Consider the following 27,030-nt stretch of genomic DNA (forward strand, 5'->3'; position numbering starts at 1 on the left):
ATTCCACTGACAGGTGGGCGTGGTCCTGTCGCAGGTGGCACCAGCACGTGACAGTACTTTTGGTATGAGAGAATGGGAAATGATCCCATCTCTGTGTTTTATTTGAAAATTTGTAATTTCATAACTTTATTCAACACAAATCGGGAAACAAAATATGATCGTAATTTCTCAAATGGTTTCTCAAATTTCAGAAATGCTCTATATCTCTCTTGTGTCGCAAATAATTGAGGCTTTTGACGTTGCTGGCATGGTTTGGAGTGTAATTCACCTCCACTGCGATGGTGGCTGTAATATTAGGTGAACTACGGTAGTAGGAACCTTTGAATAGCGCGGTATTCCTGAGGGGTGAATAAACGAGGGGGGACCCTTTTGACTGTTCAATCCTACTACCGTCTCACGTCTGGTTCTTCAACGTATTACTATTAATTATAAATTAATAGATAACCCAACATGGTGTCAGAAGTGGTGCTAAAAGGAAGATACCACGGAGTTGGAGGTCCCGGACATTGAAAGCCTCACAAAAGGGGGAGCAGGTGCAGTCCGTGTGCGTGACGGTGTGGAGACGCAAGCATGAGAGGTTCCATGTGCCGCCACCGGAGAAATTCACGTTCAAGCCAGAGGAATGGCCGAAGTGGATAAAGCGCTTTGAAAGGTTCAGAGTAGCATCCGGACTGGAAACACAACCTGAGGGAAACCAGGTAAATGCCTTAATCTACACAATGGGAGAAGCGGCCAAGGATATCCTCACGTCATTAAGATTGACTGACAGAGAGATGACCGCCTATGGAACGGTGAGGGAAAGGCTAAATGCACACTTTATTTCAAGAAGAAATGTAATTTTTGAACGAGCCAAATACAATATGTGACAGCAAGAGGCGGGAGAAATTGTGGACAGCTTTATTACTGCACTTCACTGTCTATCGGAGCATTGTGGCTACGGTGCGTTGCATGAAGAAATGATCCGAGACAGATTGGTGGTCGGATTAAAAGACAAAAAACTCTCAGAACAATTGCAGCTAGACCCGGACTTGACAAAGTGCCGTCAGAGTGAACAAGTAAAGAAACAACAAGAAATGTTGAAAAGTAATTTTAACATGGAAGCAGCAAGCGCGGAACTCAACAGCGTCAGCCTGAAACAGCGTCAGCGAGCCGACACTGCCACCTGCTGGAAAAGTACGGGAGGGCAACAAAAGAGGACAATGGTTAAAAAGACGTTCTCAGAGACCCCAAAACAGACAAAATGTGGGAAATGTGGCGATTTGAAAGGACACAATCCACAACAATGTCCAGCAAGAGAAGCAGCATGCAATTTGTGCAAGAAAAGAGGACATTATGCCAAGGTGTGCCACACAAAAATGGTGCATGAAATGAATGTCACAGAAGAGAGTGATGATTTATTTTTAGGGGCACTTAGCAATGGCCAAAATGATGACCCATGGATTGTAACAATATCAATGGGTGGCACAGACACAAAATTCAAAATGGACACTGGCGCCGATGTCACGGCGATACCAGCAAAACTCTACAATGGACAGTTGGCAAAGCTGGAGCACGTCAGCAGAGTTGTGCGTGGGCCAGGAAATGTACCTTTAACGGTGGAAGGAAAATTCAACACTAAACTCCACAAAAATGGCAAGGAAACAATGCAAGACATTTATGTCGTGAAAGAACTAGGATTCCCACTATTGGGACGGCCAGCACTAAATGCACTGAAGTTAGTAGCTAGGCTTGATACAGTGACTCTCGACTCAAAAGCTAGAGTAAAACAACAGTTTCCCAACCTGTTCAATGGATTAGGGAAATTGGAAGGAGAATACGACATTGTGTTGAAACCCGATGCAGTGCCATTCTCAATCTCTACGGCAAGACGTGTTGCGCTGCCACTACTTCCAAAGGTGAAGGAGGAGTTGGCGAGAATGGAGTCACAAGGCGTCATCAGTAAGGTGGAGGAACCAACCGAATGGTGTGCCGGAATGGTAGTGGCGCCCAAGCCCAACGGAAAAGTACGGATATGCTCTGACCTCACAGAACTAAATAAATCTGTGCAGAGGGAGCGACATCCACTTCCAGCAGTGGAACAGACACTAGGACAACTTGCCGGAGCCAAAGTATTTTCCAAATTGGATGCAAATTCTGGATTTTGGCAAGTAGCGCTGTCGAAAGGCTCGTCTCTTTTGACGACATTCATTACACCTTTCGGGAGATTCTGTTATAAGAGATTGTGCTTTGGAATATCGTCCGCACCTGAGCACTTCCAGAAGAGAATGTCACAAATTCTAGATGGATTGGATGGTGTTTTGTGCCAGATGGATGACGTGCTTATCCTAGGAGCTACGCAGGAGGAGCATGACAGGCGACTTCATGCAGCACTAACACGGCTCCAGGATGCAGGCGTCACACTCAGTGACAAATGTGAGTTTTTCAAGTCAACAATAACATTTCTGGGGCAGATTGTGGGAGCCTCAGGAGTGAGTGCTGATCCAGACAAGGTGAAAGCGGTGTCCACCATGCGGGAGCCGAGAAACATCACTGAAACCAGAAGCTTAATCGGCATGGTTAATCACCTGGGGAAATTCCTATCACATTTAGCAGACAAAACAAAGCCATTGAGAGATCTACTCAAGAAGACTAACATGTGGACATGGGGATTGCAGCAACAAAAAGCTTTTGAAGAAATCAAAAAAGAACTTACGACACCACCAATACTTGCATTGTACAACCCGAACGCTGAGACAGTGGCATCGGTTGATGCCTCCTCATATGGGTTAGGAGCAGTGCTTCTGCAGAAACAGGATGGAAAAGTAAGACCAGTTGCGTACGCGTCACGCGCCCTTACTACTACAGAGCAGCGCTATGCGCAAATTGAAAAAGAGGCTTTGGCCACAACATGGGCATGTGAACGCTTTGCAGAGTTTCTCATTGGCTCTACTTTCCACGTGGAAACGGATCATAAACCATTGGTCCCACTCCTGGGTTCACGACACCTAGACGATCTTCCACCACGCATACAGCGGCTGAGGATGCGGCTCATGGGGTTTTCATATGACATTTCGCACGTACCAGGCAAAAGTATTGCAACCGCGGATGTGTTGTCAAGATCACCGATGAACAGCTCAGAAGATCAGCTAAAGGAGGAGGAAATTGACTTGTATGTGCACGCTGTCATGGCTAGTTTGCCAGCAACTGACAGCCGAATTGCAGACATCAAGAAACATCAAGACAACGATGTCGTGATTAGTCAAGTAAAAAAATATTGTTCTGAAGGGTGGCCAGAAAGGTTCACGGCGCCATCTATCGTTCAGCCATACTTGCCATTCTCAGGAGAGTTCAGTGTGCAAGACGGATTGTTGTTGAAAGGCACTCGGATTGTGATTCCAGAAGCTCTACGCTGCGACATCATGAGTAGGTTGCACGACGGACATCTGGGAATACAAAAATGCAGGGAGAGGGCGAAACAGTCAGTGTGGTGGCCAGGATTGAGCAAACAAATACAACATGACATAGAGAAGTGTGATGTTTGTGCTCGAGAAAGAGTGGTCAATAAAGAGACATTGATTCCAACCGAATTCCCAGAGAGGCCTTGGTCGAAGGTGGGAGCAGATCTATTCCAAAAAGGGAGTAAAGTATATTTACTCATTGTCGACTACTTCTCCCGATTTTTTTGAAGTTGCTCCACTGAAATCTACAACATCTGAAGCAGTAGTGGAGCATTGTAAGTCCATATTCGCGCGACATGGAATACCACAGGAAATGCGCACGGATAATGGGCCACAATTTGCATCAGACAGTTTCAAAAAGTTTTCACGGGACTGGTGTTTCGAACATGCGACGTCTAGTCCAAAGTTTCCACAGAGCAACGGGGAAGCAGAAAGAGCTGTCAGAACTGTGAAGAGTCTGCTAAGCAAATCCAGTGACCCATATTTAGCTCTAATGGCATACAGAGCGACTCCATTGGCAAATGGATACAGTCCAGCTGAGTTGCTGATGGGGAGAAGAATAAGAACGCAACTTCCAACTATCCCTTCACAACTGGACCCAAGATGGGCAGACATGGAGACATTGAGAAACACCGAGCAAAGTTCTCGACAGAAACAGCAGAGACATTTGAACACTCGACACAGAGCACGTGATCTGCCGCGTCTGCATCCAGGTGACCATGTCTGGGTGAAGGACATGAACGAAAGAGGGACAATAGTTTCCACGGCAGACACACCCAGATCATACCATGTCGAGATGCAAGGAGGTATCCTGCGGAGAAACAGAGTACATCTTTCTACTACTCCTATTGCTCCATCGACTGAAATCGTCCAATCAGAGACTGAGGGCGGGCACAACAGTGTTGTTGATGAACCGACGAGCACACACAGCACGCTGGTTGATGGGAGTCAGCGAAGACAAGGAAACGAGAGACGCTACCCTACCAGGGAAAGACAACCTCCAAGCGGATTGAAGGACTACATTACTCAGTAGTTAGTCATATATTTCACAGTTGAAACTGATAATGGTTCAGTAGTTGAAAGGAGTGTGTATTACGGAAGATATAGTAACAGTTATATTCTCAACACTTTCATGAAAAGTTTGGTTATTATAGTGACGTTGAAAATAATAGGATTCCTACTCAGAAAGGAGGATGTAGTATTAGGTGAACTACGGTAGTAGGAACCTTTGAATAGCGCGGTATTCCTGAGGGGTGAATAAACGAGGGGGGACCCTTTTGACCGTTCAATCCTACGACCGTCTCACGTCTGCTTCTTCAACGTATTACGATTAATTATAAATTAATAGATAACCCAACAGTGGCGTTCGATATTTTACATTTGAATAGAAATCTGTCAGTTTACTTTAGGAAGTAAAAGTTGCTTTCTAGAAATCCATACTTGTAATGTATGAGGAACAACAATCGGGCGAATTCTTCAAAAAGACATACCTACAGCTGACAAAAAGGTTTTGATACGTTCATATCATGTAACGAGTCGGGAACGTGGTAATTACATATTTCGCATTTTACTAATTTGTTTGAAACAGTTTAGCAAGCAAATGCACAGTTCTAGAGTACAGTTAACATGCTCAATGGCGTTCAGACTTAATCTATGTGCGTACAATTGCGTGTAACTTTTGCTTTAATCAGTAAGTCCGGGGGGAGAGCGCGAACGCTGTCCTCACCCACAGAAGATATGCAGTCAAGATTTCCCACGATTCTTAAGTCGCAGGAGTCGACACTTCCGGAGTGCAATGGATGATTCTCACCCTGTGTGATTTGCCTTCTTGTTCAGGTTGTCTCCCGTGCCAGGCAAGTATGAATAATAGAAGTTACCGGGCTGACGTCTTTATCGCACACGCCATCTTCAGTCACGGGCTTAATTGCTAAAAAGGTGTGGCACACATACACACTCAGCGGATGAAACAGGATTTGTAGAACTGTTTAAATAGTACCATTTGTCATTACAAAACCAAAGTATTATAAATTAAGTAAGAAATAGATTAAGAAACACTACCATCATGCTTTGCTTCTTTTTCTACCCTTCATTGCCCCTACCCCCACGCCTTTGTTCACCTCCTTTTTCTTAGAGTCGCCATCTAACGGTGATGGCAGCAACCATAACAAACCATAAAAAATCGTAGTAAAATAATATATGTGCAAAAACATGCCCCTTAGCATTGCCTCTTTTAACCTGAGTGTTAGGGTTTTCAGGTTAGTTTGATCCTATGATTATGTTGGAATGTAGACTGTAATGATTAAATCAATCACGTCTGGCCCTCACAATGTAATAATTAAATCAATCACGTCTGGCCCTCACAATGCAGAGTCTGTTTCCCACAATAGTGTAAAACACCCCCTGCTCTGATCTTATCAGAGGCCGGGGGTTCACCAAACCTGTCCACTCCCACCCCCACTCTGTTCCTCCTAATAAATATGCCCTTGCAGGGAGGAGACTTTTAGACTTCATTCCTTCAACGAGTGAACTCTCCACCTGCAGGTGTCTAAAAGAACTTGCCTTGTCTTCCGTGTGGTTCTTGCAAAATAAGTTGGAGTGAGCAAATCTCTAACATTTTGGTGCCGAAACCCGGGACCCTCATACCCATCATCTGGCTGACGGAGGACGACGCGCTGTACACCGTCGACGGGCCAGCGTCCACTAGCCGGACCTGGTAAAGAAAGACCTGGGAAGGAAATTCTTCGCTGGGCCAGCATCTTAGGTCTGCCTTCGTCTGACAGAGGTGGATTGACGGGACCCGGCAGTGCAACGAACCAGGGGACAAGTAAGTTCTTGAAATTGTGTTGTGTTGTTAAACGCGTAACACATAGAGGTGCACGGGAGATAGCTTGGGTTCAAGTCCCAGTGGAAGAAACAGGCTAAGAAAGGCAGAGCGTCTTTTTCGTTCATCGAAGAAGTGTGTAGACTCTTCTTTGTCTGTTTTTCCGAGCTGAGGGATCTGGCTTGGGTTAAAGTCCCAGTGGAAGGAACGTGCTAAGAAACACGGAGCTTCTTTTTTGTTAATCAAAGAAGGGCGTAGATTTTTCTTTGTATGTTTTTCCAAGCCAAAGAATAGCTTGGGTTCAAGTCCCAGTGGAAGAAACGGGCTAAGAAAAACAGAGCTTCTTTTTCTTAATTGAAGAAGGGCGTAGATTTTTTCTTTTGTCCGTTTTTCCAAAGCTGTTTGGGAGGGTTTTACACCCATCCCTGGATAGGCCTAAAAAAGCGCTGGAGTTTGTGTGATTGAGTGTGTGACTGGTAGGATAAGTTGACTAAGAAGCAGTTCTAGCATTGATACAGGCTAGTGATTTGTTGAAAGGTCAATTTAAACCTGCATTGAGGATCCTCAAAGAAAAAAAATTGAAAAAAAAAAAAAAAAAAAAATTGTAAAACCTTAAGCTACTAAAATTAAGATGGGAAATAAAAACGGTAAATCTCTACCTCTTGACGGAGATGAGAAGTACATGGCGAGTAGATTTCTTAATTGTATGCAATACATGCCAAAGTGGAAGAAAAAGTATGGTGTAGAAGGGAAGTTGAAAGTTGAAGTGTGGAATATAGTGGTTGCAGTTTTGGGGGACAGTGTGGCTAGGAAGATAGGACTGAAAAAGAAAAGAAAAGAGAGTGAATTGGATTGTGCTAAAATGTGGTTGAAAGCTTCACAAGAAAGAAGAGAACAAATCCAAAAGACAAAAGATAGAAAGTTGAAAAGTGATGAGGCCGCCATTCAATTGAGATTTGAAAAAGAATTCAGGGTGCATAGTGGCATCCCATTCAATGATACAGCTGAGAGTGCTTATCAACAACAGCTTAAAAATGCGCTCCTCACTAATTTCCGCCCTGAAATAGGCAACTGGGTGAGGAAACATTTGGTGGAAGTGGATGTTGCAAGTGTGACAACAACTATGCAATGGGCCAGACATGCTGAAAAGGTGATCAAAAAAGTTCTGATGTATTTCATCTAGATAATGATGATGATGAACTAGATGAAGATACAACAGTCTTCTTCCAAGGGTCCCAGCTAGGCAGAGGGAGAGGTAGAGGCCAACAAGGTCGCAGGCCGCCATATAATTCAAAACCCCCACGAGATTCTGACAACTGTTGGAACTGTGGGAGACGAGGACACTTCACACGAGAGTGTCGTTTTGCAAAACAATATCAATCAAAGGGTGGAGGAAAGAGCAGAGGAGAAGCCAAATGTTTAGCATGACAAGCTTCCTCCTCTTTGACCGCTTATGCTCATACAGAGAAAGAAAGAATAGATGCCCATATGGCAGCAAAACATGTCATTGTCAGATTATTAGAATTTTTTTTTAGATTATTAGAAGTCCTGTCCATCCAAGAAGTATGACAATGCTGTTTGTATGCCCAAATTACAAATGACTAGAGCTCAAATTGTGTTACACTGAAGTTAAAATATGCAAATCAAGTGGTAAAGAAATGCAACTTGCTTCTAGAAGATAAATAAATAAAATTAGAATGTGCTGTCCTCGTGTGCATGGGAGGGACCAGCTCATGATCGACCACAGGAAATGGCCAGCCTGTGACGAATCATTGTTGCTGGGAACTACCTTTTGCATGCGAGAGCTGTGCATGTGTGTGCGTATATGTTAAAATGATGAACATTGGCTAAAGTTTTAGTATAAAAAAAAATTTGCTAGACTGTGGTCTATCCAATTAGCACCACAGAACAGAAATGATTTTGAAAGATAAAAATAAGAGGAAAAAGAGAGAAATCTGTTTGCAAGCAGAAACTAATCCACACTAGTGCATGTAAAGTGTCGAGCCCACATGAGAAATTCGAAGGAAAAAAAAAAAAAAAACGACAGAACATGCTTTCAAGAATTGGAAGAAGCTAAATTGTGAATTTAAACCAAGTTTTTTTTGAATTGGTGGATTGTTCTACCAGGAAAGCTAAGTTGAAAATGATATATGAATGTTGTGTGGTGAGCTTGGATGAATTGGGACCAATGTGATAGAAAGACTCCTTTTTGGAGACTGCGTGTGAGATGCAAATGAACATTGATGAATGATAGCCTGAATGAAAAGAAATTACAGGTTGAATGGTTGAAGTTGTTGGTGACTACTATAGAAAATTAGTAGAGCGACTTTGATGAAAGAACGATTTTGAGCAGGTTGAATGTTAGGAAGAAACGCGTAGCTTTTGGATTGATAATTAACTAGAAAAAAAATGGAGAACCAGTAACACATGTAGAAGATGTGTGAACTGAGAAATTGAGAAGCGTTTTGGAAAGTAAGTCAAATTAAATAATGATGGAATCGTATGTAGTAAAGAACACATTCTCCCAAAACGTTTGTCAAGGTGTGAGGCATGGGCGTTGCCAGGCCTCAAAAAGGGGGGGAGTGAGTAGGACAGATAGTGGAAGATAGTAATAATACAACACTTTATGACAATGAATTTTCGAATACATTTGGTGTTATATTGTGGTAATTTTTTTGTTCTGGTGTAGATAGGTTAGCAACACGAGAGATTTAGAGGTTCAAAAGAAAGACAGTTAAAAGAAAACATTTTTGATTTGGACAATTGCAGGCTAACAGGAACATGAGAACGATAAGAACTACGAGGTGGGATCCAATTTCATTGGGGAGATTGAGAATTCACAGCACCATACTCTAAGTCACATTTTTGAGCAAGCATGACAATAACATGTGATAGGTCAAGACATACAGATCAGGGCTTGATGTGGAAAGCAGACCTCGATGAGTTGATTTTCAATAATGATACTGAAGACAACATACTGTCCGATTAAATTGGAACTATAGATAGATAAAATGTAGCTCAAAAAATAGGATGAGTTGCAGGATTTACGATATAAAAACGAGACCTCTGTTATTAGAAGAATTTGAAGTTTGGTAAACAAACATTACCAGCAAATTGATGGAAGCAGCTACATTTGGAGATAGTCTTACAAGTGTTCAAACCAGCCTGTCATTCTCAGTGTCAGGGCCCCTGAAACCCAATCCGAGTCTTCGCCTGCAGCCGTGAACAACCACAAAATGGTGCCTGGCTCTGAAGCACCTTTGACCTTTGGCGAAGGACAAGAAAAGACTGCTGTTGTGCTTGGAGGAGGACAAGTACACTCCAGAGGAAATACAACATCCTCGGGGACGAGAAAAGACAGTGGAAAGCGGAGGAACTCACAATGATGAAAATTGACTCATTTGAACAATGGACTCATTCAAGAGTGATGGATGGGGTCACTCCGAAGCAACAACAAAAGAACACCAACTTGATAGGGTGAAGTGCGGCAAAAAGATATGGACTTGGAGTGTCTGACAACCAAATCGCACTCCTTGCTACGACGTTCCCAAATTTGGTGAAGCTTGGTTCAAAGTGGAAGGGAGGTTCATTGTGCACTGAGTTTGACAGAACTGAGGAGATTTGATAAATAAATAAATAAAAATTTGAAAAATACGTAGGGCTACAGATTATAATCAGAGATTGAACGGATTTGGATAAAACAAATAGACTAAAACGGTAGGAAACAAGAGCAAGATCTTATATTTTGGCTCATCAAGCTTAAGACGTAGAGGTCGAGTTATATAAATTTTAGAACAGGACATTTGGCAGTCAGGAGGAAGCTAGGTTGCTCAATGTACCTACTCAATACAATAGTAAGGTTTTTTATACCACAGTGGAGGTTGGATGGTCAGAAAGTTAGGTACGTTCAATTTTTGACATTCACACAGTCATGCATAGGAGTCACAAGGCGACAGTTAACAAGACAATGACTGCAATAGGGGCCACCTACGACTGCACTGACATGGAAAAGTAGAAGTGAGAGAGCAGAGTATGGGATTATATGCTAAAACGTCTGCTATACAGTTCATAAATAGTTTTTGGTTAAAGGGAATCATTAGGAAGTGTTCAAACTCTTCCCGCAAACATTCCTATTTGCCAGTTAAATGGGCACTACAATTGACTACGAGAGTTGCAAACAACAGATGAAGAGCAGTCCTTGGCAGATTATATGATCAGGACGCTCAAACTGTGTCAAAGACAAATTTACTGCCGCTTGATCTTTCCTCCTCACAGGTCGACAACCCCATAAATCCAGTAGACTGGGTCTACATCGAGGTCATCAAAGGAAAGAACTGGGCCAGCCACGACGGGAGGGACCATTCCAAGTCTTGCTGACTACACATGTTGCATCCAAGGTTGCAGGACCCACAAATGCATTAACGACGACTGCTCTCCAGGAGGAAACTGGATGGGAGCTTTGGACATCACCGCTGTGTGCCAGGATGAGAGAGCCGTTTTCAAGGAGTTGTCCGATGCTGCCTGCCAACTGGACAAGAGTGTGTGCGCCGGTGTGTGTGACTGACCTCACCTACAGACTAGAACATCATCAGCTGACGAAAACACGGGCACATATACAACTTCTTAGACGTGACAGTTGTGATAATGATAATGAGACGTGGATTGCGTAGATGCTGTTCTGTTGAGCATGTTTTACAGAAACTTGATGATTTGACCATCGAAAATGCTTCGCAAGTGATGGATACAATGATGTACTGTTTCTGTGTTTTTCTTTTTATTTTTTGTTATTCATAGCATTCTGGCCGCCTGTGGCAACGGGGCCGTGTAAGAATTTTCCTGCTAATAACATCTGGCCAGCAGGTTTTTCGCTTACACAATAAGTTTGATCTGGGGTGTTGAGGTAATGCCTCATCTTCACTGGAAAGTGTTGCTATCATTGTTTGTTGTTTTTATTTTTACCATTCTACTTTCTTCATTATACGTATATATGTTTTTTTCTTGCTTATCGTTGTTGTTTGGGGTGGCATAATCATATGATAAATCAGGAGGGAGATGTTAGGGTTTTCAGGTTAGTTTGATCCTATGATTATGTTGGAATGTAGACTGTAATGATTAAATCAATCACGTCTGGCCCTCACAATGTAATAATTAAATCAATCACGTCTGGCCCTCACAATGCAGAGTCTGTTTCCCACAATAGTGTAAAACACCCCCTGCTCTGATCTTATCAGAGGCCGGGGGTTCACCAAACCTGTCCACTCCCACCCCCACTCTGTTCCTCCTAATAAATATGCCCTTGCAGGGAGGAGACTTTTAGACTTCATTCCTTCAACGAGTGAACTCTCCACCTGCAGGTGTCTAAAAGAACTTGCCTTGTCTTCCGTGTGGTTCTTGCAAAATAAGTTGGAGTGAGCAAATCTCTAACACTGAGAACCCTAAAACTGTATGAATTTGTGTTTATTGAAAACCACTGAATATTATGTTTTTTTTCTGAACAAGTTTTGAAAATGACATTTTCTTAAAAAATTGAGGATAAGAATTGTAATAAAAATTCTTGGAACAATGATAGGAAAATCTCAAGCAATGAAACACATTTTAATTATATTTAGAACGGTTACATAAATTCTTGCTGCCTCTCAAATCGAAATGTCTTACATTTAGATCAGACCCCATCAAGTCATAATTGACTGCTTAACCGTGTAAGAATTAAGCGAACGGATTGAAATGGTTCTCTAGCATATGAACTACCGATTTGACCAGGAGAGGAGGTGCACCGGTCCTGGAGGCACTGCAATACCAGGTCAATGCGTGGAGTGGACGGGGCAAGCCCTTTCCCCATCTCCCTAACCCAAAAATATAATTAATATGTGGTCCGCGGATAGGGGACGTATCAGATATTAAACTGATAAGAACAGATACTACCCTTGATCTTAGCCAAAAGGCCGAGAAGCAATAACTGGAAATGGGTCTGAGGCAACGACTTAAATAGAGACCAATTCCAGTTATGGTTACATATATCGACTAATGCTAATGCCACATACTGACCCCTGTGAATTCCCCAAATGTGGGGATCTCTACTGCATAATTTCTGCTTGTGGGGGATTGCGTTCTTTCTGTTTAGAACTAAACATTTGCGCAGTAGTACGTACACGGAGTTTAGGTCTACAGTGCTGTGACACACTGAACGCTTTTGAGTAGTGATGGACACATGAGGCTTCCTTGGTGTAACTGCCGAACCCGAAGCAGATGTGTCTTTCGCCGCTGGGCGGAGCTGTTGCGGCTCTGGCGAAGCTTCAAGGTTTGCATGGTGTGCAAATTAATTTTTGTGTGAATTAATTGTAGTTCCTTGTTATTTGTATATAGTTTGTAGCACTGTCTTGTTGATATTAAGTTGCGATAGAAACCGGGGGTAAGTTAGACTTCGAGGGCACTTCCTGTTTCCTGGAAAGAAGCGGAAAGGTGACGTGATGCAACAGCGCAATAGTTAACGACCGACCTAGGATGCGTCATCGCGAAGCTACTAAGTTAAAAACAGTAAAGTACCCAGTTGTTCACTGGCAGGCCAAAGTGGTATGTATGTTTTACTTTTACTTTTGTATTTGATATGTATGTTTTGTAAATCTAAGTATATCTATGTGTTGTCGCTAGTCCTATGGTGTGGCTGTGATGTCAACGAATTAAGATCACAGTAAACATCTGTAACAAAGAACTCACGTCTCTTTAGTGAAGAAACTGGAACACTTGGGATTTGAAGCTTTCCCACCAAACGGTTTGCGAATAGGTTCACAAACCCCCCTGCTGGTCAAAAGGAGTAATTTATTCCATTAATGAGAATTACATTCACCTCTATACAGTGGCGCCTCGGTTTTCAAACACAATCCATTCCAGAAGGCTGTTCAAGAAGTGAATCATTCGAATTCCGAATCACATTTTTCCATTACAAATAATGGGGGAAAAAAAATATTCCGTTCCAAGCCAAAAAAAAAAAACCGCCTTTTTTAAGCAGTTTTTTCATTTGCGCATTTTTGTCCAATCGCGCAACTGCAGCGCACCGCCGAACATGCAACCGTAGCGCGTCGCCGACCGCGCAACTACACCGCGCTGGTCGCATTTTTGTGACAGACCGTCGCTGAAATTTAGAAAATATTTTAAAGTTCTGATGTACTTTCCAAAATGTAAGTGGACATCAGTGCGCAGGGAGCTTAGTTTTGTCCAATCGCGCAACCGCAGCGCACCGCTGAACGCGCAACCATTGCGCGCCGCCGACCGCGCAACCGCACCGCGCTGGTCGCATTATTTAAGTGGACCTTAGTGCGCAGGGAGCTTAATTTGGTCCGATTGCGCAACTGCAGCGTTACCAAAGTAACGAAAATACAATAACAACGGAGTCAGCCGGCATCCGGGCTGCGCAGTCGGGATGTCTTGGGTCCTCCTGGCTCATCTCGCGAGGTTCGACCTCCGAATTTTGTTCGACAATCGAAGCAAAACAATCTCGAATTTTTTGTTCGAATTCTTATTTGCTCGAGAACCAGGACGTTCGAAAACCGAGGTTTGACTGTAAAAGAAATAGATGCAGCTCACTGACAAGTGCCGCTATTTAAGCTAATTTTAGAACAGTCCTGCGGGCGACTCATGCGGTCCTCATGGGCGTCCTCGTGCCCGCGGGCACCGTGTTGGTGACCCCAGCCGTGGAGGCTATTTTGTGTGTTTTGGAGTGTTCTTTGGTATTGAGTGGGGCTGGTTGGCCGCTTTTCCTTTTTTCCTTTTTCTTGTTGCTTTGCTTTGATGTCTTTTAACTTTCACACTTAAAGGCTTTTTTTTGTGGCGCCGTTGTGTGAATACTGCTGGGGCCTGAATTTCCCAGCCCTCGGGATCAATAAAGTTTCAATCAATCAATCAATAAACTATATAACAAATAACTAACATAAATACCAAGTTTATCGCACCATCCGTGTCACTCCAAATTATTAAATTCATTGAAATCTTCATCCTCTGTGTCACGTGCGTTCGCGTCGCACCGGAAGTGACGTCGTGCATCCTGATAACTGGCCCAAAAACCAACCTTCTGAGGATTCAGCCTGTGAATTTGGTCACAGCTCGTGACCCCTTTTTTGCAGGATCAGTTCTCTTGCTAGCAACGAGGCTTCAACACTTACCGCTAATCAAAATTTCAAACACACTACTATACAGCAAGGTTAGCAGATGTAGCTGTCTGTCAGACCCTAGTGGGAATTTAACTCACACCCTCTGATTTACAATTCTAGTGCTCTTATCACTTAGCGATGCCGCCTTGCTTGGCAAAACTGTGTCAACCTTTTAGAAGATGAACCAAAAGAAACTCTTAAAAATGTAGTCTAACCAGGACTCTAGGCCAGTGATTTTCAACCAGTGTGCACACATTTGTGTGCCATGAGAAACTATAAAATTTCCCTTCACGTCCCCAAAGACAACAACAACTCATCACACAACTGCTGGAAACCAGTACCATGGACAAGAGATGTGGAAATACACCCTCAACTATTATAAATTCAACTTGCACAGCAAATGTTAAGTATATTATCAGAGTTCAGTGAGAACTGAACTCAGAACCCCTTGTTTACTAGACCAGTACCCTAACTACTGAACTACAAGGCCTGTTCTATGGCTGTTACTAATAAACTATAAACTATTCATGTACAATATTGCGAAATGTAATCAGGATGTGTCACAAATCAACAGGTATGTTTAACTCTATTGCTACTATTCTGCGAGCAAGCAAAGCTAGATAGCTGGGCCAAGTTTGAGAACCAGTTAGTGTGCTCGAACCTCATAGCTGGTTGAAGCACTGGTCTTGGAAAGCAGGATTGAGTCCTGATTTTGATTCTTCTATATGTACAAGTTTGAATGTGACAACAGCCGGCAACAGCCATGCCTAACGAGCTAAAGGACAAGGTGTGTCCTTTCATCAAAAAAGCTGTAGCCAAAGATTCTCTCAGAAGGGACATTTATAAAAACACATGCAAGAACACACACAGGTGAGAAACCTTTTTCCTGCTCAGTTTGTGGCCAAAGATTCTCTCAGAACAGTCACTTAAAAATAAACACAAGAACACACACAGGTGAGAAACCTTTTTCCTTCTCAGTTCTTGGCCCAAGATTGTTAGGGTTGACAAATTACAGTGGAGCCTCGGTTTTCGAACGTCCAGGTTCTCGAACAAATCGGTATTCAAACAAAAACTTTGAGATTTTTTTTGCTTCGGATGTCGGACGAAATTCGGTTGTCGAACCTCGCGAGATGAGCCGAGAGGACCCGCATGTCAACTGACTCCGTTCGTTATTACATTATTGTTACGCTGAAGATTGCATCAACTCTAATCATGCCTCCAAAGGAAGCAAGTGGGAGCAATAAAGCCATCCTAAAACACAAAGACGCTCCTAAAGCAATGCGACAGTGAGCGCCCGGCGCGCTGCGGTTGCGCGACTGGACCAAATTAAGCTCCCTGCGCACTGAGGTCCACTTAAATTTTGGAAAGTCCATTAGGACTTTAAAAAATATTTTCTAAATTTTAGCGACCGCACTGTCACAATAATGCGACCAGCGTGGTGCAGTTGCGCGGTCGGCGGCGCACTAAGGTTGCGCGTTTGGCGGTGCGCTGCAGTTGCGCGATCGGACAAAATTAAGCTCCCTACGCACTGAGGTCCACTTAAGTTTTGGAAAGTACATCAGGACTTTAAAAATATTTTCTAAATTTCAGCGACGGCTCTGTCACAATAATGCGACCAGCGCGGTGCAGTTGCGCAGTCGGCGACGCGCTGCGGTTGCGCGTTCGGCGGTGCACTACAGTTGCGCGAATGAATAAAATGGTTAAAAAAGGCGTTTTTTGGGATTGAACCGGATTAATTTTTTTCCATTATTTGTAAAGGGAAAACATGATTCGGAATTCGAATGATTCACTTCTCGAACAGCCTTCTGGAACGGATTGTGGTCGAAAACCGAGGCTCCACTGTATCTTGATCGTATGATTATGTTGGAATGTAGACTATATTGATTAACCAGTTGCTGAGGGGAACAAACTTCTTCTGTTTGTTCTCACAACATCGTAAACAAAGTGCTAAGACTTCTGCACTGGTTGACCAGCTGCAGAGGAAGCAATCAAGTTTCCCCCTGTTTCCCTCAACATCATAAAACACCCCCTGCTCTGATTTGACCAGATGTTGGGGGTTCACCAAACCTGTCCACTCTCAATCCCACCCCCCCCCCCCTGTTTTCTCTCAATAAATATGTCCATATATGTTCAGAGTTTCTGAATAGATATTTGAAAGAGTAATATGGCAAATGACTTTAAAATATATGTAGTCTCCGCTCAGCATCCGTCGCCATTTAACGAATGCCAGTTTCAAGGCTGAATTCGTGTGTCACGTGACGTGCCTTCGCGTCGCACCGGTAGTCACGTCATGCAGCCTGATAATTGGCAAAAAAAACCTCGACTTTCTGAGGATGTAGCATGTTAATTTGGACACAGCAAGTGAATCATTTTTTGGCAAGACCAGTTCTCTTGCTCGCAATGAGGCTTTAGCACCTACCGCTAATCATAAATTCAAACACACTACTATCAAGCAGGGCTCACACCCTCTGAGTTACAATTCTAGTGCTCTTATTACTGAGCTACACAGCCTTGCTTGGCAAAACTGTGTCAACCATTTAGAATATTGACCAAAAGAAATGCTTGAAAATGTAGTCTAAAGAGGACTCTAAGCCAGTGATTCTCATTCAGTGTGGACACATTTGTGTGTCGTGGGAAATTATAAAATTTCCCTTAAGATCCTCAAAGACAATAACTCTTCACACAACTGCTGGTCACCAGTACCATGGACAAAGTATGTGCAATTACACCCTCAACTCTTATAAATCCAGCTTGCGCAGCAAATGCTTAGTATAAAATCAGGCCTCAGTGAGATTTGAACTCACAACCCTTGGTTTACAAGAGCAGTGCTCTAACCACTGAGCTACAAGGCCTGTTCTACTGTGGTTAATAATAAACTATAAACTATTCAACTACAATATTGCAACGTGGAAATCAGGATGTCACCGCATCGACCTCCCATGCTACTATTCTGCGAGCAAGCAAGGCAAAATAGCTTGGCCAAGTTTGAGAACCAGTTAGCGTGCTCGAACCTCTGGTTGAAGCTGGTGGTTGAAGCGCTGGTCTTTATGTTTGAATGTGACAACAGCCAGCTCAGTTTGTGGCCAAAGATTCTCTCAGAAGGTAAACTTAAAAACACATGGAAGAACACACACAGGTGAAAGAAAATGTTCCTGCTCAGCTTGTGGCCAAAGATTCTCAGAGAAAGGAAGCTTAAAGAGACACACAAGAACCCACACTGGTGAGAACCCTTTTCCTGAAATATAAAGATGCACTTATCTTAGCAAAAACTCGTTATTTTTCGCAAGTCATTAATCCCAATAAAAACAATCCTAAATTATTATTAGTTCAAATTTTAGGTCCGTCTGTCTTAAATATAATTAATCTGTCTGTCTCCTCTGGGATAGTGCCTACAGCCTTTAAAACTGCTATCATTAAACCGTTACTTAAGCGACCAAATCTTGACCCCGACTGTCTCAGTAATTATAGGCCAGTTTCAAACCTCCCAATCATAGCAAAACTTCTTGAAAAAGTAGTAGCGCAGCAGCTTATTGAGTACATGGTCGCCAATAATCAATGTGAATCTTTTCAGTCTGGTTTTAGAACTAATCATTCCACTGAGACAGCACTTGCTAAAGTGACTAATGATCTCCTCATAGCTATGGATTCGAACACTTCATCGGTATTGTTACTACTTGATCTTAGTGCAGCCTTCGACACTGTAGACTTCGATATTTTATTAGAGCGTCTTAAAAGTTGTGTTGGTATGTCAGGGTCAGCACGAGGCTGATTCTATTCACATCTATCAGACCGGACGCACCGAGTGGTCCATGGCAATACGTCCTCTGAGTTCTATAATGTCAATGTTAAGCGGATGACACCCAATTATATATGCCGTTATCGATGACAGATCTGCGGGACTGTTGTAATCTTGAGGCGTGCCTTGCGGAGATCAAGCAATGGATGTCTCTCATCTTCCTTCGTCTTAACCCAGATAAAACTGAGATGTTGATAATTGGTCCAACTCGTTAATAACACTTATTTAAGGAAACCACTATAACTATAGATAACCGTACTATCATTCAGAGTGATACTGTAACTAATCTCGGGGTAATATTTCACCAAACGCTCTCCTTTCAAAAGCACATTAAGAATATAACCAGAATTGCGTTTTTTCACCTTTGTAATATTGCTAAGATTCGTCCGATCCTCTCGACCGGTGATGCGGAAACTATTATACATGCGTTCATCACGTCGCGCCTGGACTACTGTAATGCATTATTCTCTGGTCTTCCTAAGTCCAGCATCAAAAGTCTACAGTTAGTACAAAATACTGTTGCAAGGCTGCTCTCACGGACAAGAAAATTTGATCACATTACCCCAATATTAGCCAATTTACATTGGCTCCCGGTCCATTTAAGATGTGACTTCAAGGTTCTCCTATTAACCTATAAATCATTGCATGGCTTAGCGCCTTCATATCTCGCCAACCTAGTTGTTCCTTATGTTCCGTCTCGTAACCTTCGTTCACAAAACGCTAGTCTTTTAGTGACACAGAGGGCCAAGAAAATGTTTGCAGGGTCTAGGGCATTTTCTATTTGAGCTCCAGAGCTTTGGAATGCCCTACAAATGGATATTAGAACTACTACCTCTCTAGAAACATTTAAGACACGTTTAAAGACACATTTCTATGATATGGCCTTTAATTAACCTGTAGTGGCCGATTCGGCAGGAGTTTGTTTTTGCTCCCTCTCCCCATCCCCCGTCCCCCCACCCCTCCCCGGCTGGGAGGTGGTTCGGTGGCACTCAAGCTGAGAGCGGCTATCTGGATTCTCGTGGACCACTTCAGGATGAGGGAACTGCAGCTTACCTTCCTCGAACACACTGCCAGGACAATCGAGGGCACCTCTGGCAGCTCTTCGCTTTGACTTGGACATCCACTTTTTCATTGATTTTCATATTAAGTATTTTAGGTGCCCTCTCTGCATCCATTGCAGCCTGGTGATCCTGAAAGGGGGATCCTTCCATCTGTGGTCCCTTCTCAAGGTTTCTCATTTTTCTCCTGGTAGGGTTTTTTTGAGGTTCTCCTTGCCCTTTTGGGAGCTAAAGATCAGGGGATGCTTTGAGAATAAGTGTCAATTGTTTGTCTATGTGAAGCCCTTTGAGACTGCTTGTGATTTAGGGCTATACAAATAAACTTGACTTGACTTGACCTGCTCAGTTTGTGGCCAAAGATTCTCTCAGAAGGTAAATTTAAAAACACATGCAAGAACACAAACAGGTGAAAACCCTTTTTCTTACTCAGTTTGTGGCCAAAGATTCTCAGAGAAGTGAAACTTAAAAAGACACACAAGAACCCACACTGGTGAGAAAAGCCTTTTTCCTGCTCAATTTGTAGTCAAAGATTCTCAGAGAAGGGAGAGTTTAAAACACATACAAGAACACACACAGGTGAGAAACCTTTTTCCTGTTTAGTTTGTGGCCAAATATTCTCTCAGAAAGTAAACTTAAAATCACATGCAAGAACACACACAGGTGAAAAACCTGTCTCCTACTCATTTTGTGGCCAAAGATTCTCTCTGAAGAGAAACTTCAAAATCCACTATTTGTCGGACCCCACGAGCGGTGACCTTATATGCAAGGCCTTTTTGTTTTTTTTTTGGTTTGGCGCCACTGTGAGTGGAAGCCTACCAGCAGTGTTCTCTCTTTTGTACTTTATTTTGTTCTTATCTCCTTTTTCTTTCTTTCTATTTGTCCATTCGGCAATGCTGGTGCCTTCGACTGCACCTCGGCGTGTGCAGATTGTTTCGGATCAGATATTTTTTTTCCCTGGGAGCTGGGATGGCTGTACACATCGGTCGTGACTCTACGATGGCCATCCTGCTCATCCGGCTCATGCTGACCGGGTCTCTCGCCTTGGCCTCGCAGCCGCGACCCGTTTGGCAGGTCCGCTCCCTCGTGCTCGTAGGAACCTTGCCGTACCAGCCCCATGGTGACCATCTGCACGTGTCCCGACTGGGTGCCCGGGACGCTGCTCACACGTTTTCTTGTTTCGTGATGTTTTACGGATTTACGACCACGGTCCATTGGGCGCCGTTGAACTTGACTGCCCTTACACCTGTTTATGGACCCTATTAGGCTATTTTGTGTGTTTTGAGGTGTTCTTTGGAATTGAGGGAGTCTGGTTAGCCGCTGTTACTTTTCTCCTTTGTCTTGTTGCTTTGCTTTGATGGCTTTTAACTTTCGTGCTTACTGGCTTTCTTTGTGGCACCGTTGTGTGGCAGCCTTATAGGAGCCTATTGAGTTGCGCTCATGTCATCTGAGTCTTTTATATACCCGCTCTGTGGTATGAATACTGCTGGGGCCTGAATTTCCCCACCCCCAGGGATCTATAATCAATCAATCAATCAATCAATCAATCAATCAATCAATCAATCAATCAATCAATCAATCAATCAATCAATCAATCATCTGGAGATGATTTTTGTCCGATCGCGCAACTGCAGCGCGTCGCCGACCGCACAACTGCTGCTCGCATTATTGTGACAGAGCGGTCGCTGATGTACTTTCCAGAATTTAAGTGGACCTCAGTGCGCAGGGAGCTTAATTTGGTCCGATCGCGCAACCGCAACGCACCGGGCGCTCACTGTCGCATTGCTTTGGGAGCGTCTTTGTGTTTTAGGATTGCTTTACTGCTCCCACTTGCTTCCTTTGGAGGCACGATTAGAGTTGATGCAATCCTCAGAGTAACGAGAATCTAATAACGAACGGAGTCAGTTGGCATGCGGGTTCTCTCGGCTCATCTCGCGAGGTTCGACAACCGAATTTCGTCCGACATCCGAAACAAAAAAAAAATCTCGAATTTTTTGTTCAAATACTGATTTGTTCGAGAACGGGGACATTCAAAAACCGAGGCTCCACTGTACAAAAATTTAAAACCAACCTTCGACGGGGATGAAGCTGTGAACCCAGGTGTGCAGACCACAACGGACTAGCATTTCATCGCCATAACCTCTCAGCCACCTCGTCTTGAAAGTCTTGTGTTGACAAGTCACGGTATGTATGTTGTGCCAAGACACTTTGGATGTGAAGATAATGAAAATCCGACTAGGATGTGATTTGAAATGATGAGTGGCAACCCATCGCCTAAATATCTCAGCCATCGCATCTCATGCATGAGTTGTATGGGTGACATGATATGGTATGTACGGTTTAGTATAAGCCGCAAGGTAAAATGATACGATACTTTAGATGTGAAACGAACAAGAGCTAAGCCACAATAGAAGTGACACTGTCAACAAAGAAAAAGGTTTTTTCAATGTTGTCTTACCCCAAATCTTTGGGATCATCGGATCTGCACAGTTGGATAGTTCCACCAACATTTTAAGATCAACATTCCTTCATGATTTGCCTGCGTGTCCTGGCTGAAGATCCTAAATAAAAGACCCTAAACTTATTGTGATATCATATCGGTCATGATCGTATAGCATGGTGGCCGTAGCATCCTCGGAACGAATCTGGGTCATGGCGTAATTAAATTACTTTGCTGAATTTGTCCGTTGTTCACTGTTGCCAAACAGACTTCTGTTGAACACAAGCTTCCAGACATTACGTCCACCTACGTTTTAACATCAACTTTATTTTATAAAGTTCTTCCTAATTCATCTTGGCGAAACTCCCTCAGGCGTTCCCATCTTTTTTTTAGGCCTGACTGCCACGAGGTAGCGGTAGACACACAATTATGACCCTGGAAGTGCACGCCCAAACCGACTATGATATTAATCAGAATTCATTAATCACTGAAATCCAGTCCTCAGGTCCATGTCATATTCGCTATCAATCGGAACGTAACGAAGCTGTTTCTACCCAGTCACGAACTGGGGACTTTTCGCGTGTTAGGCAAACGTGATAATCACACTATGGAAACATCTGCTACGGTGGTGCACCTTACTTACTGGCCCAAAGTGTCCCTCATTCATTCACATCTTCAGTGAAACCTCCCCAAATCCCCATTCAAACATGCAAAGCATACTATTCGACATGAAAGCAAATCCATTTGTATCATATAAGGACTTTTGACTTGTGATCTGGTGCTACCTCTGTGGAGTTTGTAGGTTCTCCCTGTGCCTGCGTAGGTTTTCCTTGGGTTTTCCTCCCACATCACAAAAACATGCTTGGTCAGCCGATTTAGTAATCCAAATTGCCCATAGGTGTGGTGCAAGTGCGAATGATTGTTTGTCTCTGTGTGCCCTTCGATTGGCTGGCAACCAGTTACAATATGTCCCCCGCCTACTGCACCATTGGCTGCTGGGATAGGCTCCAGCTCGCCTGCGACCCCCCCGCGGTACAGATAATGAACGGAAAGGATGGAAGTGAATGGGGATCCAATTAGGGCCTGAAGAGGGAGCCACAGCAATGTGCAGATACTCTTATTAGTTTATACAAACATATATACTTCATCATATCAATCAATGTGTAAATAATTTACCCAAACATAGTTGCTCAATCAGAGCACAGACACAGCACACAGAGCTTTGTGACTTTCACTTACACATAGGCAGTGAGCACAGACACGGCACACAGAGCTCAGTAAAGTTCCATGGCGCATAGTCACAAAACATTCAGTAAATAACAGGATATTCAGGTGATAACAGAACATACCTTATCCTTCCCTCCCATTCCCTTCCTTGTTCCTGCTTTTGGTCAGTATAAAGCCTTCTGATCTGGAGTGTGACCTTGTTGTTTCTTCTGCTGAAGTGCCTTGTGCACTGACCGCCATTAAACAACCTAATATCTGTTACAAAAACTGTTACTCCACATTTTTGTTTTCCTTGCTTAACGATGGACATCTTGAACAAAACGCAACAGCCCGTTTTAGCTATGCTATTCACAGCCTCGGCTTGACAAACTGAGCTTCAATTCCCTGACACAAAGTTTAAAATCAAAAGGATCTTAAGACTTGTTTCCAACCAGGGACCTTCAGCGTGTGAGGCAAATGTGATAACCACTATACCGTGGAAACTGCGCTGACACACATAGCCTTTTGAAGAGCCTGGCAAAAGTTATACAAAAGTGCGAAACCTAGTTTTCACCCAGTCTCAAATCAGGTACCCTTTAGCGAAACGACTTAGCCTGGGCTCGGCAAATAGGGCTTCAATTCCCCGGCGCGGAGTTCATTTCTTTGAATGAAAACATTGCTTTTGCTGGCACAGTTTTGAAAAGCAAATCAAAAAGTTCATAAGTGCCTGCTTTCTTCCTCACTCACTTTTGCTGAACTTTTGCCGGGCTTCTCAAAATGCTTTGGACGTCACAGCAGTTTCCATAGCGTAGTGGTCATCATGTTCTTCGAAGATGCGAAACAACCCCTGTTTGAGACTGGGTGGAAACAACGTTTTCTAAATTTATTTGTCAGTGTTGTCTGCTTTGCAAAGTGTGCCAGGGACACCTCTGCAAATGTGAGCCAGAAGCTCTCTGAGTCAGCAACAGCCAGGTGTGCGACACTCCGCTAAAATGCTCCCCTGACCACGTGTAGGGTGAAACCAGCCTCTAATCTGTGTTTCCATTTTTTTTTTTTTTACCTTTAACTGTCAAGCCAACTCTTTCCTTCTTGGCTTGGCCAGCTGACTGCAGACCCACTCCAGAACTGCCTCCAGTTCATCCATCCAGAAGACATTCAGTGAGTGCAACTTATCAGGGTACAACCTAGTGGAGCCTAATCTGTTGGTTCATGGTCACCCCTTATGAACGTTAAAACCTTTTCATGCCCATATCGCTTATTTCGAGTTGCTTTTATTGTTCATCTTGTCATTCGATGATATTCTCATTCTTGGCTATCCTTTCGCCATAGTTAGTTTATTTTTTATGTATTCATTATAATTTCAATGTAGATTTGGTAAATAATGTCCACATTATACAGCTGCATTGAGTATTGTTTGTGTGTGCGTGTGTGTGTGTGTGTGTGCGTGTGTGTGTGTGTGTGTGTGTGTGTGTGCGTGTGTGTGTGTGTGTGTGTGTGTGTGTGTGTGTGTGTGTGTGTGAGTGCGTGTGCGTGCGTGTGTGCCTGTGTGTTCATGCGTGTGTGTGCGTGTGTGTGTCTATTCCATGGTGTAATGGTTAGCACTCTGGACTCTGAATCCAGTGATCCGAGTTTTAAGTTTCAGTGGGACCTCAAATATTTGGTCATATAGTATTTGATAAAGTAGTCACATGTTCTCCAAGTTACAATGTCAACTGGTGGAACTTACTTTAGATCTTGGATGGTTTTAAAGCTAATGCTCTTCTAGATTACCGTGTAATCGGTCGAAACCGGCTTCCTGCTTATCCGGCTGGTGCTGACGGGTCCCTCGCCTTGGCCTCGCAGCCTTGTGCTCGTCGGAACCAACGACTGGGTGCCCAGGGTGCCTGTTTTGTGATGTTTTCACCGATTCACGACCACGGTCCTTTGAGCGCCGTTGAACTGGACTGCCCTTTCACCTGTTTATGGACCCCGTGGAGTGTATTTTGTGTGTTTTGGGGTGTTCTCTGATATTGAGGGGTGCTAGTTGGCAACTGTTACATTTTTTCCTTTGTCTTTTTGCTTTGGTTTGCTGTGATGTCTTTGTGGCGCCGTTGTACGGTGCCTTATGAGAGCCTATTGAGTTGCGCTCATGCCATCTGTGTGTCTTTTGTGTACCCGCTCTGTGTTATGGGTTCTGCTGGGGCCTGAATTTCCCCACCCCCGGATCAATAAATGTTCAATCAATCAATCAATCAATCAATCAATCAATCAATCAATCAATCAATCAATCAATGTTTGCATGCTGTGATTGTGAGCACTCTGAATCTAGCAATACAAGTTCAAGTCGTGGTGAAACTACCAATTTGTCAAAGTCAAAGTCAAAGTCAGCTTTATTGTCAATTTCTTCACATGCCAAAGACACACAAAGAAACCGAAATTTCGTTCCCCCCTATCCCACGGTGACAAGACATGGCCCACAACAGACAAACAAGTAAACAAGTATAACAAAAGCGTCCCGAATAAATAATATATAAATAACAACAAATAAATAAATAAATAAGAGGAGCAAAAAAAAAAAGGAGCAAGTGCGCGTACAGCAGACATTCCAGAAAATAGCGCAACAGTGCCGCACGCTACGCAGAAGGGGGTAGCGAGTTCAGGGCCCTAACAGCCTGGAGAAAGAAGCTGTTGGCGAGTCTGGTGGTGCGGGAGCGCAGGCTCCTGTACCTCTTCCCAGAGGGCAGAAGGTCAAACAAAGAGTGAGCCGGGTGACTCACATCTCTCGCAATCGAGGTTGCCTTGCGGGTGAGATGGGAGGTGTAAATGTCCTTCAGGGAGGGGAGCGAAGCACCAATAATCTTACCAGCCGTATTCACTATGCGCTGCAGGGCCTTCAAGTTCTGTTCAGTGCAGTTACCACCCCAGACAGCGATGCAACTGGTAAGGACGCTCTCAATGGTGCCACGGTAGAATGTAGTCATTTACATGGAAAAAAAAATTGAAAATTCCAATTCAGTACTTTGTGTACAGCCCTATGAGTGTGTAAGCCCTGCCTCCACTACTTTTGTCACTTTCGTAAAATGAGCGCTAGTGCATTGTGCTCAGAAAAATTATGCTCCTCCTTCTGCCACTGCTAGGGTTCTATGGTGTAATGGTGAGCACTCTGGACTCTGAAGCCAGTGATCCGAGTTCAAGTCTCGGTGGGACCTCAAATAATTTGTCATTTAGCTGGGAAAAATTTACAGATGGCAGCAGCTTGTGGGCTGCCCCATGAAATCGTATGCTTCCCTACACCTGAGGGTTCCATGAGCACTCTAGAGTCTGAATCCAGTGATCTCAGTTCCAGTCTCGGTTGGACCTCAAATCTTTGGTCATATACAGTCATATGCAAAAGTTTGGGCACCCCTAATCAATTTCAAGATTTTCTTCATAAATCCTTGGCTGTTCGGATCAGCAATAGCAGACAGACACAGTGATATTTGAGAAGTGAAATGAAGTTTATAGGAGTTACAGATTTGTCAAGAAGAATGGTCCAATATACCTTCAACCAGAATCCACACTCTCATTGGAAGCTATAGGAAGTGTTTAGAGCAGTGGTTCTTAACCTTGTTGGAGGTACCGAATCCCACCAGTTTCATATGCGCAATCACCGAACCCCTCGTTAGTGAAAAAAAAATACATATATGCCTCATAAACTGTATGCATTGAGGATGGGTCGACTTCCATGCAGCACAACCAACGTGTGGAAAATATTATGCACACGACATTTCTTCTCGAAAGCATGGCTTGAAAGAAGGTCCAAAGCAGACAAACTCCAAACAGCTGAAGATGGCTTGATTCCATCGACCTCTAGGTTATGGGCCCAGCACGCACCCGCTGTGCCACTCTGCTGCTCAGTGCTAGAAGTTCTTCAAGTCCTCTAATCGGCAAACAAGCATTTGGTTCCAACTCGCAACTGGATTCTGATTGTCACTCATATTGTTCATTACATTATGAACAAAGCTCAGTCGGGCAGCACTAACCTGGATGCTGGTGGAGAAACCAACTTTTTATCCACTTTCATGTTTTAATAGAATTGTCAACAAAATTCAATGTTGGAACTGCAGCTGGTAGGTAGTGTGGCTGAGCGGTCTAAGTTGCTGGATTTAGGCT

At 43.5% G+C, this 27,030-nt stretch overlaps 2 long non-coding RNA genes and 4 other non-coding genes across 8 annotated transcripts; 2 read left to right on the top strand and 4 right to left on the bottom strand.

Annotated features, from left to right (window-relative positions):
- Positions 1-2,646: 2,646 nt before the first annotated feature.
- On the bottom strand, positions 2,647-14,575 carry LOC137840692 (uncharacterized). 2 transcript variants are annotated; one of them, XR_011087597.1, is made up of 4 exons: positions 13,844-14,575; positions 12,973-13,053; positions 3,313-3,422; positions 2,647-2,780 (listed from the first exon to the last, which is right to left on the bottom strand). It is a non-coding gene; the product is annotated as an uncharacterized lncRNA (long non-coding RNA). The 2 variants fall into 2 exon arrangements; XR_011087598.1 differs by lacking the exons at positions 12,973-13,053; positions 13,844-14,575 and adding an exon at positions 5,248-5,352.
- LOC125973460 (uncharacterized) lies at positions 3,418-11,625 on the top strand. 2 transcript variants are annotated; one of them, XR_011087599.1, is made up of 2 exons: positions 3,418-4,984; positions 5,129-11,625. It is a non-coding gene; the product is annotated as an uncharacterized lncRNA (long non-coding RNA). The 2 variants fall into 2 exon arrangements; XR_011087600.1 differs by having other exon boundaries at positions 5,274-11,625.
- On the bottom strand, positions 5,137-5,298 carry LOC125976431 (U1 spliceosomal RNA). Its single transcript, XR_007484318.1, has one exon. It is a non-coding gene; the product is annotated as a U1 spliceosomal RNA (small nuclear RNA).
- LOC125976473 (U2 spliceosomal RNA) lies at positions 12,022-12,212 on the bottom strand. Its single transcript, XR_007484358.1, has one exon. It is a non-coding gene; the product is annotated as a U2 spliceosomal RNA (small nuclear RNA).
- A 2,606-nt stretch (positions 14,576-17,181) lies between the features above and the next one.
- Positions 17,182-17,254, bottom strand: trnat-ugu (transfer RNA threonine (anticodon UGU)). The gene has a single exon. It is a non-coding gene; the product is annotated as a tRNA-Thr (tRNA).
- An 8,761-nt stretch (positions 17,255-26,015) lies between these two features.
- On the top strand, positions 26,016-26,087 carry trnaq-cug (transfer RNA glutamine (anticodon CUG)). Its single transcript has one exon. It is a non-coding gene; the product is annotated as a tRNA-Gln (tRNA).
- Positions 26,088-27,030: the final 943 nt, after the last annotated feature.

This window comes from Syngnathus scovelli, chromosome 10 (genome assembly GCF_024217435.2).
Source record: "Syngnathus scovelli strain Florida chromosome 10, RoL_Ssco_1.2, whole genome shotgun sequence".
NCBI classification, from domain to species: Eukaryota; Metazoa; Chordata; class Actinopteri; order Syngnathiformes; family Syngnathidae; genus Syngnathus; species Syngnathus scovelli.